At 41.0% G+C, this 12,442-nt stretch overlaps 1 long non-coding RNA gene across 2 annotated transcripts in view; it reads right to left on the reverse strand.

The window, feature by feature from the left end:
* LOC120889869 (uncharacterized) overlaps positions 1–7,298 on the reverse strand; it is a 122,111-nt gene extending 114,813 nt beyond the window's left edge. For both annotated transcript variants that reach the window (XR_005734057.2, XR_005734056.2), the window contains exon 1: positions 6,922–7,298. This is a non-coding gene — a long non-coding RNA (uncharacterized LOC120889869). The remainder of the gene's footprint in view (positions 1–6,921) is intronic.
* Positions 7,299–12,442: the final 5,144 nt, after the last annotated feature.

The raw sequence follows: 12,442 nt of genomic DNA on the forward strand, positions 1-12,442 counted from the left end.
AATGAGGGCTGGGGATATAGCTCAGTTGGTAGAGTGCTTGCCTAGCATGCACAAAGTCCTGGGTTCAATCCCCAGCACCACATACACACACACCTCCCCCCAAAAAAAATACAAATGAGAGACTCACTAAAGGACAAAAGGTGCAATGTCAGAAAAAAAAAATGGAACACATTCGAAGATGAGAGTAAATGCCTAAAAAGAAAAGAGCTTACAGGAAAAGAAATTCCAGATATTTGTTATGATTAAACATTGTGTTTCCTTGCTAGGAAGTATGCTGAAATAAAGAATAAAAAAACAGGACTAGACACCAATGGTCAGGGAAAAGACAAATATAAGAACACCATTTCTTACATATATTTGGCAGGATGTTGCCTCAAAACACTACTGGCAACACTTCTTAGAGAAAAAGGCAAAATCTGGATGTCAACAGCAAACACCCAGCACCTAGACCAGGAGGGGTCTTTAAAATCTCCTCAAACTGAGTTGGAGGTAGTGGTGCAAGCCTGTAATCTCAGACACGGGAGAAGTTGAGGCAGGAAGATCAGGCAATTTAATGAGTCCTTGTCTCAAAAAGGGCTGGGGGTGTACACACAAATTGGAACCTTCAAGTTGGCTAAATCTGTTTTCAAACCACACTCTTGGAGGGTCCCACCTGGTACTGCATTTGTTGTATCTTCTACCAGAACACTCTCCCTCACACTAGATTAGGTAAGGAGAGGTCAGAAATTAATTCTTTTGGGCTTGGGATATGGCTCACGTGTGGCTCAGTGCTCAAAGCACCCCTGAGTTCAATCCCTGGTCCAAAATAATAATAGTAATAATAATAATAATAATTCTTTTGACTTGATTGCTCACCCTCCCCTCAAAAATTCTTTTCGAGTCAGTTTACAATTAAGAGAACAAGGCTGCAGGGAGGTGGTACATGCCTGCAATCCCAGTGACTTAGGAGGCTGAGACAGGTGGATCACGGGTTCAAAGCCAGCCTCAGCAATTTAGTGAGGCACTAAGCAATGCAGTGAGACCCTGTCTCTAAATAAAATACAAAATTGCTGAGGGCCATTACCAAGTAGGAATGACGCATCGAAATTTCCTTGCCAAGCGTACCCCATGCTGCTTAGAGGACATTTGATGGAACATTGCATGCATGCTTTAATAAGGTGACCTTGCTCAAGGACCAAGGCGGATTCGGGTTTAGAGCTGATCAGGTTTGAGGAAGTAACCGGCTCCTTGAGTTTAAGGCGTTGCCAGTTTAAGATAATGGGTTTTAGGGAAGTTGGAAGTTGAAGATTATTGCTGGGATTAGGGTGTTCCTGCTGCTTGTTCCCATTGAGTTCTCGTGAGATTAAAATGGGATTTGGAGAGAGCCTCGAGTAGTAGGTGGTTTGTGCGGGAGACAGCAGAACGCGATTGTCCCTGGACCTGTGTGGAGGTGGTGTGAGAGCTGGAATAAAGAATTGCTGTTTGAATCTACAAAGCTATGTGGTGGCTCGTGATTCTGGTGCCAAGCCGAGACATTGGCCTTTGGCATTTTGGTGGCCCGTACTTGGGATGTCTGAAGCTTGGGGGTAAGTGAATTTGCTCGATCCTGAAGGAGAGCAAAAAAAATGGGTGACCATTTCAAAAAACAACGTGTTCTTGTTTTGATTTATTTTGTTTTTATTTCAAGTTGCCTGTTCCTAGAACTTTCTCAGGCAAACTGGGGAAAATGGTTGACTCAAGGTTTGAAGTTTTTCGTCTCCGAGGAAGAGAGATTGTTAGAGGAAGGAGGCACCCCAGTAAGACCAAGAAAAATTAGGGCATATGTTGATATGATACAAAAATGTAGCCCATGGCTTTTTAAAGACGAGTTATTAAGTATATCGATGGGACCATCATGGTATCCTGTAGAAGGATTTTTCTTCAACAAGAAAGAGATGGCTAGTTCTATTTACTATACTTGTCTAAGATCTTGGTTTTTACAGACATCTGATTAATTTACAAAGCTAAAGTGTTAAAATATCAACCACTAAATATGAAATCAAGTACTCTTTACTTATTAAGTTCCATAAGGTAATATATTTAAACATTATGTGTGTTTTCATAAATTGGTAAATGGAAAAAAAGTTTAATATTGCTTTGGTCTGTGTCTTTGCTGAAACAAGGTTACTAAGTGTTAAGATTCTATCATGTGTAATTTATATACAAAGAGTATAAGAAGTTTCAGTTGGGTTTCAATTACAGTATAATAGTACCTTAAAAACATGAAAGTATTTCATCTTATTAAAGTGGAGTAATTTTATAAGGGTTGTTTCAGAATGTGAATTTATAAAAAGCGTTAATGGTTAAAAAAGGGATATAAAAGGTTCTAGATGTGGAAATATATTTTAATATAAAAGGCTAAAAGGAAAAAGAAATGTTTCTAGATGAGATAATCTCTGTGTGGTAAAGTAAAAAGTTGTAAATGCCATTTAAAAAGATTTTGAGGAAACTAGACTTACTTTAAAAGCTTGAAAGGAAAAAGAAGAAAAAAGGTATTTGTACATGGCAGATTGAGACAAAGCTTCTCAATGGAGTTTAAAAGAAAAAAAAAAGCCTTGCTTGAAGGGCAGCCATGTAAACTAATATTAAAGCGATTTATACAGAATCTAAGCCTTGTTTAAAAGAGTAAAGTGGTAGGTGGTGAAAAAGTACATTTAAAAGTACAGTATAGATAATTGGAAGGTGGTCGAGATACCTTCATGGCGGAAAAAAGATTGCTTTACTCATCAAAGTATTACTTATTAAACCAAAAAGAGGGGGATGAGATAATCTTTGTGTGGTAAAGTAAAAAGTTGTAAAATGTCTAAATAAGTTGCAAAAGGGTTTAAAAGGTTAAATTGAAGGTGGTTAAGATGCCTTCATGACGGAGAAAAAAATATAACCCATGAAAATGGGAAGATAATAAGATAAAAGATTTAGATAAAGAAGATTAAAAATTTGAAGTGGAAAACTTCAAAAACAGAAGTACAGAAAGGTAAAAAAAAAGAGAGAGAAGATGTAGAAAGATAAAAAAGATATAGGAAGATAAAAAAGATGTAGAAAGACAAGAATTTTAAACCCACAAAATAGGAAACAAAAGAAAACTAGGAGAGAAAAAAAAGCAACTAAGGGTAAATATAAAAACCTTAGAAGAAAAGTAGAAGATAGAAATAAGATAAAAAATGGTTGAAAATGTCAAGTAAAGGTATTTCAGATAGAAAATGCAAAAGGCTAAGACAACTATGGTTTAAAACCACATCTAAAAATTAAAAGGACTAAAGTAATTCTAAAAAACTAAGGCAGAATTCTTTTTGAAAGACTTAAATTTAAAAGGATCTTAAAGGGGTATATATCCCCCAAAGATAAACTTAAAATAACCCTTTTTTACTCTAAACTTTCTAAACTTGGATTCATCAGGACTTAGTGCTGCAGAAAGACATATGTATCCAAAAAATGTACATAAGCCTAAGGTACTTTGGAAAGATATTCTAACAGGACAATGGAAAGGTCCCGACCCAGTTATTGTCTGGAGTCGGGGTTCCGTTTGTGTGTTCCCACAGGGAGAACAGCAGCCGATTTGAATTCCAGAGAGGTTAACCAAAACAATTTCTACAGAAAAAGAAGATGATTTGATTGAAATCCATAACAGCTGATATCCAGAGCTCCAGCTTGGCTATTCTTACATCTGCGACAGTGATTAACCACGGTGCCTTTTTTCAATATCTATTTTATTATTGCATTTTTCCCACATCATAAAGTTCTATTTTATTTTTTGAGCTCATACAAACCTAGGTTAATATTTTTCTGATCAGTTTTGTTTTTTGACTGTTTTTTATTTTTTGACTGTGGAGTTTTTAAACATTGCAATGGAGATTTTACCTAGGTAAAGCTACAAGGCCGTTATTATTGTCTTATGTGTTGTATGTTATGTCTGCACTGTTTTGTGTTGCATGTCAGTATGTGTGTATGTCCATATTTTTATATGAGGAGCGCTCATGAAAAAATGGATCCGAATTTTTTTTTATTCACGTGATTTAAGTGGTTTAATTTAAATTAGTTAAACAGCTGTTAATGATTGCTTTCAAAGGTGATTAACAGATCTGTTTGCTTACTATTGTTTTTAAAGGTGATTAACAGATCTGTTTGTTTACTTTCACTTTTCCTTTTCATCATATTTAATAATTCTGTTCAGGATAATGTCTCTTTAACATCATTGCCAGAATTCCCATCTCCATCCCGGTGCCGGTGAAGACTAAGAAAACCAAACTACAGCTTCTATGATAGCTACCACAGTAAACTGTATAAACTGATGCATCAATGAATATAACTCAACAAGTAATGCTCAATCAAGGACTTGATTTACTTTGGGAGGAAATGGACATATTGATAGACTCCTCCGATTTGAACTGCCTGCAGAACTTGCCTGGACTATATATCAGTTGCATGCATTGTGAACTATCGTCTGGTGCAGCGAATTGTGGTACTGCTGGCATATTTTTGCTGATGGTGTCACCAGTGATGCAATTTCCTTGCCAGCGCACCCCATGTTAATTGTGGTAATGCTGACATCTTTGCTGATGGTGTCACCAGTGATGCAATTTTTCCAAAGGAGCCGTCAATTGGCTTGGTGTCGTGGCATTTCTGTATCTTCCTCCCTTCTACTAGTGATGGTCTAAAATTTGGGGGCCAACAGAGGTGAGGCAAGAACCTCACCCCCCCACTGGCACCAAGGTTAAATTTGGGGGCCAACAGAGGTGAGGCAAGAACCTCACCCCCCCACTGGTGCTTAGGCCTATTTACAAGCATGGCTGAATGCTGGACCGGTAGTCAGCGACGGGTTGATCTGATTGCAGTGGATTCAACCTAAGACAGGGGACTGACGCCTAGAGGTCAGTTCATCCGATGACGGGTAAGAACCATATGTTGAATTGGACAACCTACCAGGCACGGTCCTAAGCCGCATTGCTTGTTGTTTAATTAATCAGAAGGGGGGAGATGCTGAGGGCCATTACCAAGTAGGAATGACGCATCGAAATTTCCTTGCCAAGCGTACCCCATGCTGCTTAGAGGACATTTGATGGAACATTGCATGCATGCTTTAATAAGGTGACCTTGCTCAAGGACCAAGGCGGATTCGGGTTTAGAGCTGATCAGGTTTGAGGAAGTAACCGGCTCCTTGAGTTTAAGGCGTTGCCAGTTTAAGATAATGGGTTTTAGGGAAGTTGGAAGTTGAAGATTATTGCTGGGATTAGGGTGTTCCTGCTGCTTGTTCCCATTGAGTTCTCGTGAGATTAAAATGGGATTTGGAGAGAGCCTCGAGTAGTAGGTGGTTTGTGCGGGAGACAGCAGAACGCGATTGTCCCTGGACCTGTGTGGAGGTGGTGTGAGAGCTGGAATAAAGAATTGCTGTTTGAATCTACAAAGCTATGTGGTGGCTCGTGATTCTGGTGCCAAGCCGAGACATTGGCCTTTGGCACAAAATAGAGCTGGGGATGTGGCTCAGTGTTTGAGAACCCCTGAGTTCAAGCTCCAGTACTGAGGGGGTGGGGGGATAAGGAGAAGGAAAGGAAGAAACCAAGAAATTACAGATGGCAACATTCCTGTAATCCCAGCAGTTCAGGAGGGTGAGGCAGGAGGCTCATAAATTCAAAGCTAGCCTCAGAAACTTATTGAAGCCCTAAGCAACTCAGGGACACGTTGTCACTATTTTTTAAATTATTAAAAATAAAAAATGTGACTCAGTAATCAATTGCCCCTGGATTCAATCCCTGTTGAGGAGGAGGAGGAAGAGGAGGAGGAGGAGGAGGAGGAGAAAGAAAAGGAAAGAAAAGGAATAGAAAAACAACATTGTTGGGGATTGGGGATATCACAGAAGAGGAATTGTGCCAGAAATCCCTGGCTAAAGAAAACTAATAATGATAACAGTTACCATTTAATGAAAGCTTACTATGTATCATTGTAAGTGTTCTCTGTACATTCTCTCATTTTATTCTTATCAGTCTCTAGAGTTAAACAATATTATCTTGGTGTTTGCTGAGCCCAAAGTGGATCAGGAAGAATTAGGGAGACAGAAGCGTGAAACCATAGGAGTGAGGTGTGACCGAAACAATAGGGATGTATCTACAAAGACCACAATGAGTGTGTTGTCCAGAAAGGGAGATGGTATAAGGGGAACTAGGGGGTGGAGGGAGGAGGAAGGTTTCAGACGGTGAGAGGCAGAAGAAAGATGGGGGAGGGGGGCTACTGCAGGAAAAGAGGAACTAAACAGAGGTGAGGAGTAGCCAATGGCGGGGGCGGAGCAGGGTGGAGGATTGAGAGGGAGATGGAAAAGCACAGGGGAAGGAACTAAAGAGTCCAGAGAAGGGAGGATGAGAGGAGCGAAAGGAAGGGGAAGAGGATGAACCCTACAGGGAATTGAAAAGAAAAAGGGAACCGAAAGGGAGCCAGAAAACCAGCTGAGGACAGGGAGAAACAGCATAGGGCGGGGAAGGGGGCAAGATGAAGGGGAGGAGCTAAGAGGGAGTTGGCTGAAGGAAAGGAAGGAGTGGGGTGGGAGGGTAAGAGTCAAGATAGAGAAGAGGCGGAGCCCAGCGGGAGGGGAGGAGCCTAGAGGGGTGGATCGGTAAGGGAGGAGGAAGGGAAGGAGCTGAGAGTGAGGGAATTGAATCCACAGAATGAGAAGGGAGGAGCTGTGAGGGACTCCGAGATGCCAAAAGGGAGGGAAAGGAGATCAAAGAAAAGGAGATCCAGATTCGCTAAGTGGGAGGGTCAGAGATTAAGATACCCTGAGACACACCCACCGAGAGAGCGCTGGCTTTCCTGATCCCGGGCCATGAGCTCTCAACCCTGGTCTGCCCTCCATTCCCCTACCCGAAACCTTCCCCTCGCATATCTCGAATATCGCTCCTTCCCTCTTGACCTCACCTTGCAGGATGCGGTCTCTAGGTCAGTCTCTGCAGAAGTTGACTAGGGGCAGTCCGGCAAGGTAGAAAGCTGTGCAGCAGCAACTCGAAGTCCCAGAAACGGCCGCAGCCCCAGTAGCCACCTCAGCCGGGAGAGGGCGGACCAGGGGTGGGTTCCCACGCGGAACCACGAGTATTGATTTCAGGGGCCGGTCCAAGTGCTCAGGGACCAGCACCCTGAACCAGATCAGAACCAGTTAGAAGGGAGGAGCAGAAATGATAAGAGCTGTAGACAGGAAAGAGCCAAGACAGACTGGTGGGACCACAACTCCTGGGAAGAACGCATACACAAGAGTAGACACTGGTTTAAAATCCGGTTGCCAGGGTGTGTGGCGGGGAGTTGTGAGCACGCAGAGTGCGCATGCGTGGGGATCCCCACTGCGCCTGACACCCCCCCCCCATCTCCCCACTTCACGCCTGACATTTTCCCACGGTTCTGGCAATCCTTCATGCGGTATCTCACAACCTTGCTGGGCTCAGGGGAGCGGGGACGGTAGAAAGGGAAACGAAGAGGTCTCAACATCACAGAGTCTGGCCTTTTCTAAAGGTTCCCACTCTGTCTCAAACTAGCAGTGTTACCGCGCCCACCCGCATCTTCATTTCTGCCTACAGGGAATGGGGGTTGTGGGAGGGAATTCCAAGGTCAAGCGGTCCAAATCCGGGGGCTATTAAGCAGTTGAAATGCAGCCACTCCGAATTTTATGGTCTACAAGTTCAAATGAACACCGGGTTTGGAAGAAAAAAAAAATGTCGAAATTCCCAGTAATTTTTATAATATTAGCACAGAAATGATAATGTTTTAAGTTTTTTAAAAACGTTATTAGTAATATTACCTGTTTTTTAATGCAGCTACTAGAAAATTTAAAATCACACGTATGGCTTACATTGTATTTCTATTGGACAGCGCTGGATTGGGGAAGGAAGGAAAATAGAAGTAAAAGGGAGGAGGCGGATGGGGTCTGTTCTACGGTATTGGAAGAAGTCTTTCTCAGCAGCGGGAATCTTATTTTGCCACCTCTGTAAGAATCCATGTCGCCCTTACCTTCTGCTCTTTGTCTTATAAGGCCAAGTGCTTGGGTTTGGACCAAGAGGTATCATAGGACAAAGATAGTAGAAAAGCTTAATTATTTTCCCTCCTTGTGCTTCAAGAGCTCTGGAGAACAAGAGGTCATTTGTTTAGGCTGAGACGTGTGCGCCTCGCCAAGTGCCTTTCTGTCCAAGTTCCTTTCTCAAGAGGTCTGCTTCTTCTGGTGATTGGCAGGAGGCGATTCAAGACAGAACAAAGGCAGCGAGCGAGCCCTTAGCTGAGGCGTGTAGAAATTTAGAGAGTTAACTCTTGGACTAGCCGCATAGGAATACTTGTACGAGAAATGAAAGAGAATGTACGAACAATCAGAAATAGGGGAGTTGTGAGAATGAAAAGATTGAACTTGACTAAGAGAATTGGACTATCCCATGTAAAGATTCAGGGTCAGAATAGCAGGATTAGAAGGGCACCGCCTTTGTGAAAAGGAACGGGAAAAGGGAGAATAAAGCTTGAGATGGGTAACGGTTGGAAGTAACCAGAGCTTGAATAACAATCTTGCGTTTCACTGCTGCATAACCGCTGCTCCGTGTTCTGCTTTTGAATGAAAAAGTGTATAATATTAAAATAAAAGGAAGGCTCTGCCAGCCTCCCAGGCCTGGGCTGCTGGGACCAAGTAAGTACACCTACAGGTGACTGTAGGGACTGCATTTTATAGTATTTCAACCACTTTTACAAGAGTAAGCCCTCCTAGTGTCACCCGTGTGTCACTGTGTAATTATCACCAGCTCCAGCCACTTACTGAGCACCAAGCTGAGCTAGGAGAAGAAACTGAGACTGTGGGCACTATTCACATAAATGATGCCACTATAGGCTACTCAGCTGATGTGGAAAACAAGAACCACCTTTTAAAAGTGTGGTGGTCCATGATACCATATTCTGTGTGTAGTGGGGGTCTCTAGGCATTTGTCAATCAGGTCTGTCCAAACCATCTTCATGTTCTGCCTGTTCAACCCACAGCAAGATGCTTAAGCCCCAAGACAGCCTTGTGCAAATCATCCACTTACCCTGTGAGACTTGCTAGGACAGATATAGGCCTCCCTGACTCTGAGAAGCCCTATAAACCTTCTCATGTTGTGTGCAAATAACAGCAGTTTCATTTCCTTTCCAATCCATATGCCTTAGGTTTCTTTTTCTTGCATAGTTGCACTGAGTAGGTTTTCCAATGCAAGGTTGAATACAGGTAGGGAGAGTGGACTTCCTTGCCTTATTCCCCACAATCTTAAAGGGAAAATTCTTCCACCATTAAGTGTTATATGAACTGTGGGGTTTTTTGTAGCTATACCTTTATCACTTAAGGACATTCCTACTCTTCCTAGTTTGCTGGGAGTTTTAGGTATTGAATTTTACCATTTTTTTCATCTATTTGACATTATCATTTTTTTTTTCTTAAGACTGAACATGATGAATTACATTGATTTTCAAGTACACAATCAGCCTTGCATTTCCAGACTAAACCTTGCTTGGCTGGTTGTTGTGTAAAAAAAAACAACAACAAAACAAATGAGCAGGGCTGGGGTTGTAGCTTGGTGGTAGAGTGCTTGCCTCGAATGTATGAGGCACTGAGTTTGATTCTCAGCACTACATAAAAATAAATTTCAAAAAGTCCATCAACAACTAAAAAAATAAATATATTTTTTTAAATGAGCAACAATGTGGCATCAAAAAGATAAAGTTTTAGAGGGGCCGGGGATATAGCTCAACTGGTAGAGTGCTTGCCTTGCATGCACAAGGCCCTGGGTACAATCCCCAGTACCACCACCAAAACAAACAAACAAAAAAAATATAATTTTAATTCATTTATCAATGTAGACTATTTCCCAAAGTCCAGAGAGATATAAGTTGTCCCTCCTGTGCCATGAGGGGTATTTTGATGGGAGAATAGAAAACATTGTATTCATTTTATTTGTTTACTTATCTCCCTCCTTCCTCTGGAAATAAGCTTCTTGAGCACAGGGTCCATTTCTTCCTTGTTTTCATGTTCCTAGTGAAGACCCAGGAGCTTAGTGAGAACATTAAATAGAGATTCAGAATAGATTGTTAAAATGAACAAATGAATGGATACCATGTAACTTACACCATCATAAACATTTTCATGTATTTTGCCACATTTAGACATCAAAAGAGAACCAGGCAGTGTTTTATACCCAGGATACTAGCTACTCCAGAGGCTGAGCCAACTTTAGCAACTTATGAAGTCCCTATCTCAAAATAAAATAAAAAGGTCTGGCATTGTTGCTCAGTGGTAGAGCACCCATGGGTTCAATCCCCGGTTCAGTCCCCAGTACCAAAATCACAAGAAGATATGGTCAAAAGACCAAAGTAAATGTAAATAACATGGGTAATGCCCACTCCCTCTTTTGATGTAACCATAGAGTTTGCAAAGTTCTTTCTCATCCATTGTTTCATATGATCCTTCCAGTGAAGCAGGTTAGTTACTGTTCTATCCATTTGGAAGAAGGGTATTGGGGATTGCACCCAGGAGCATTTTACTACTGAGCTACAATCTCAATTCTTTTTTTTTTTTTTTAGTTGTCAATGAAACTTTTATTTTTATTTATTTGTATGCAGTGCTGAGAATTGAACCCAGTGCCTCACACATGCTAGGCAAGCACTCTACCACTGAGCCAAAATCCCAGCCCCCAACCTCAGTTCTTTTTATTTTTTTAACTTTGAAACAGGGTTGTTTCTCACTAAGTTGCTGAAGCTGACCTGGAACTTGCAATCCTCCTGCCTCAACCCTCTGAATCACTGGAATTACAAGTGTGTGCCACTATGCCCAGCATAATCTCTCCATTTTATGTGAAGCAACTGAGGCCAAGAAAACAGAACCTAATTTGCCTGTCTTAGATCATATAATTAATAGGAAGATATTGACAGTAAAAGCAAGTGTAGTATTTTGTAAAATAAAAAAGACAAACTTTTTTTATATATCTCTAATTTGTCACTTATCACTGTGTTTTATAATTTTGTCTGCCTCCCCATTAGTCAGTCTTAACTCTGGATCTCCTTTTTTTCCATACCTTCTACTTTAATAGAGCAAAGCAGCTACTGAAATAGCTTGATTTCACATATTCAACATTTAGAGAGGTATGTATTCCATCTGGGTAATTAATCCTGCCATTTATATACTCTGATATGGTGAGAGAAAAGTTTTATATTTTCCCTTAGAGTGTAAATTTTGGACTGTGAGTCAACTTTTTATGGAAAGAGTATACACATTTATTACAGGTTTATAAATACCAAAATTTTCAAAAGGATAATCAAACTGTTAACAAAATACAAAATCCTAATTATGTACAACAATCTTGTTCTAAGTCAGCAGTCTTTTGTCCTTTCTTGTCTTTCAAATTTAACCTTGATCATAAGATTTTCTCTTCTAAAACCTATCTACATTTATCTTGGTGTCTAAGCCTATAGCTGTGCCATTTTATCTTAGTCTCCAGGTCCCTGATGTCCTGTCCTTCACACTGTTAATAGACAGGGCTGGGGCTGTAGCTCAGTGGCTGAATGCTTGTCTAGCATGTGTGAGGCACTGGGGTTTGATCCTTAGCACTATACACAAATAAAATAAAAGCATCTGTCCAGCTACAACTACAAAAAGATTTTTTTAAAAAAAGACAGGTTTTTTTTCTTTTTAAAATTATTTTTTTAATTTATACATGACAGTAGAATGTATTTTGACATAGCATACATACATGGAGTATAACTGCTCATTCTTGTGGTTGTACCTGATGGGGAGTTACACTGGTCGTGTACTTATTTATGAACATAGGAAAGTTATGTCCAATTCATTCTACTGCATTTCATATTCCCATCCCATCCCATCCCCACTTCCTTCCCCCATCCCCCACCTCCTCTTCAATCTGGTCATGCACTCCTCCCCCTCCTCCACACCCTGCTGTATATTGTGAGTCAGCATCTGTCTATCAGAGAGAACATTCAGTCGTTGTTTTGGGGGGGATTGGCTTATTTCACTTAATATAATAGTCTCCAGTTCCATCCATCTACCAGCAAATGCCACAGTTTCATTTTTCATGGCTGAGTAATAGTCCATTGTGTATATGTACCACAGTTTCTTTATCCATTCATCTATTCAAGGGCACCTAGGTTGGTTCCAAAGCTTAGCTATTGTGAATTGAGCTGCTGTGACATTGATGTGGCTGCATCACTGTAGTATACTGATTTTAAGTCCTTTGGGTATAGACTAAGGAGTAGGATAGCTGGGCCAAATGGTGGTTCCATTCCAAGTTTTCTAAGGAATCTCCATGCTGCTTTCCATAGTGACTGCACCAATTTTCAGTCCCACCATCAATGTATGAGTGTCCAAAAGATAGTTGTGTTTTTTTTAAAAAAAGAATAAATTGGGGCTGGGGTTGTGGTTCAGTGGCATAGCACT

The sequence above is a fragment of the Ictidomys tridecemlineatus genome, chromosome X (assembly GCF_052094955.1).
Source record: "Ictidomys tridecemlineatus isolate mIctTri1 chromosome X, mIctTri1.hap1, whole genome shotgun sequence".
Lineage (NCBI taxonomy): Eukaryota > Metazoa > Chordata > Mammalia > Rodentia > Sciuridae > Ictidomys > Ictidomys tridecemlineatus.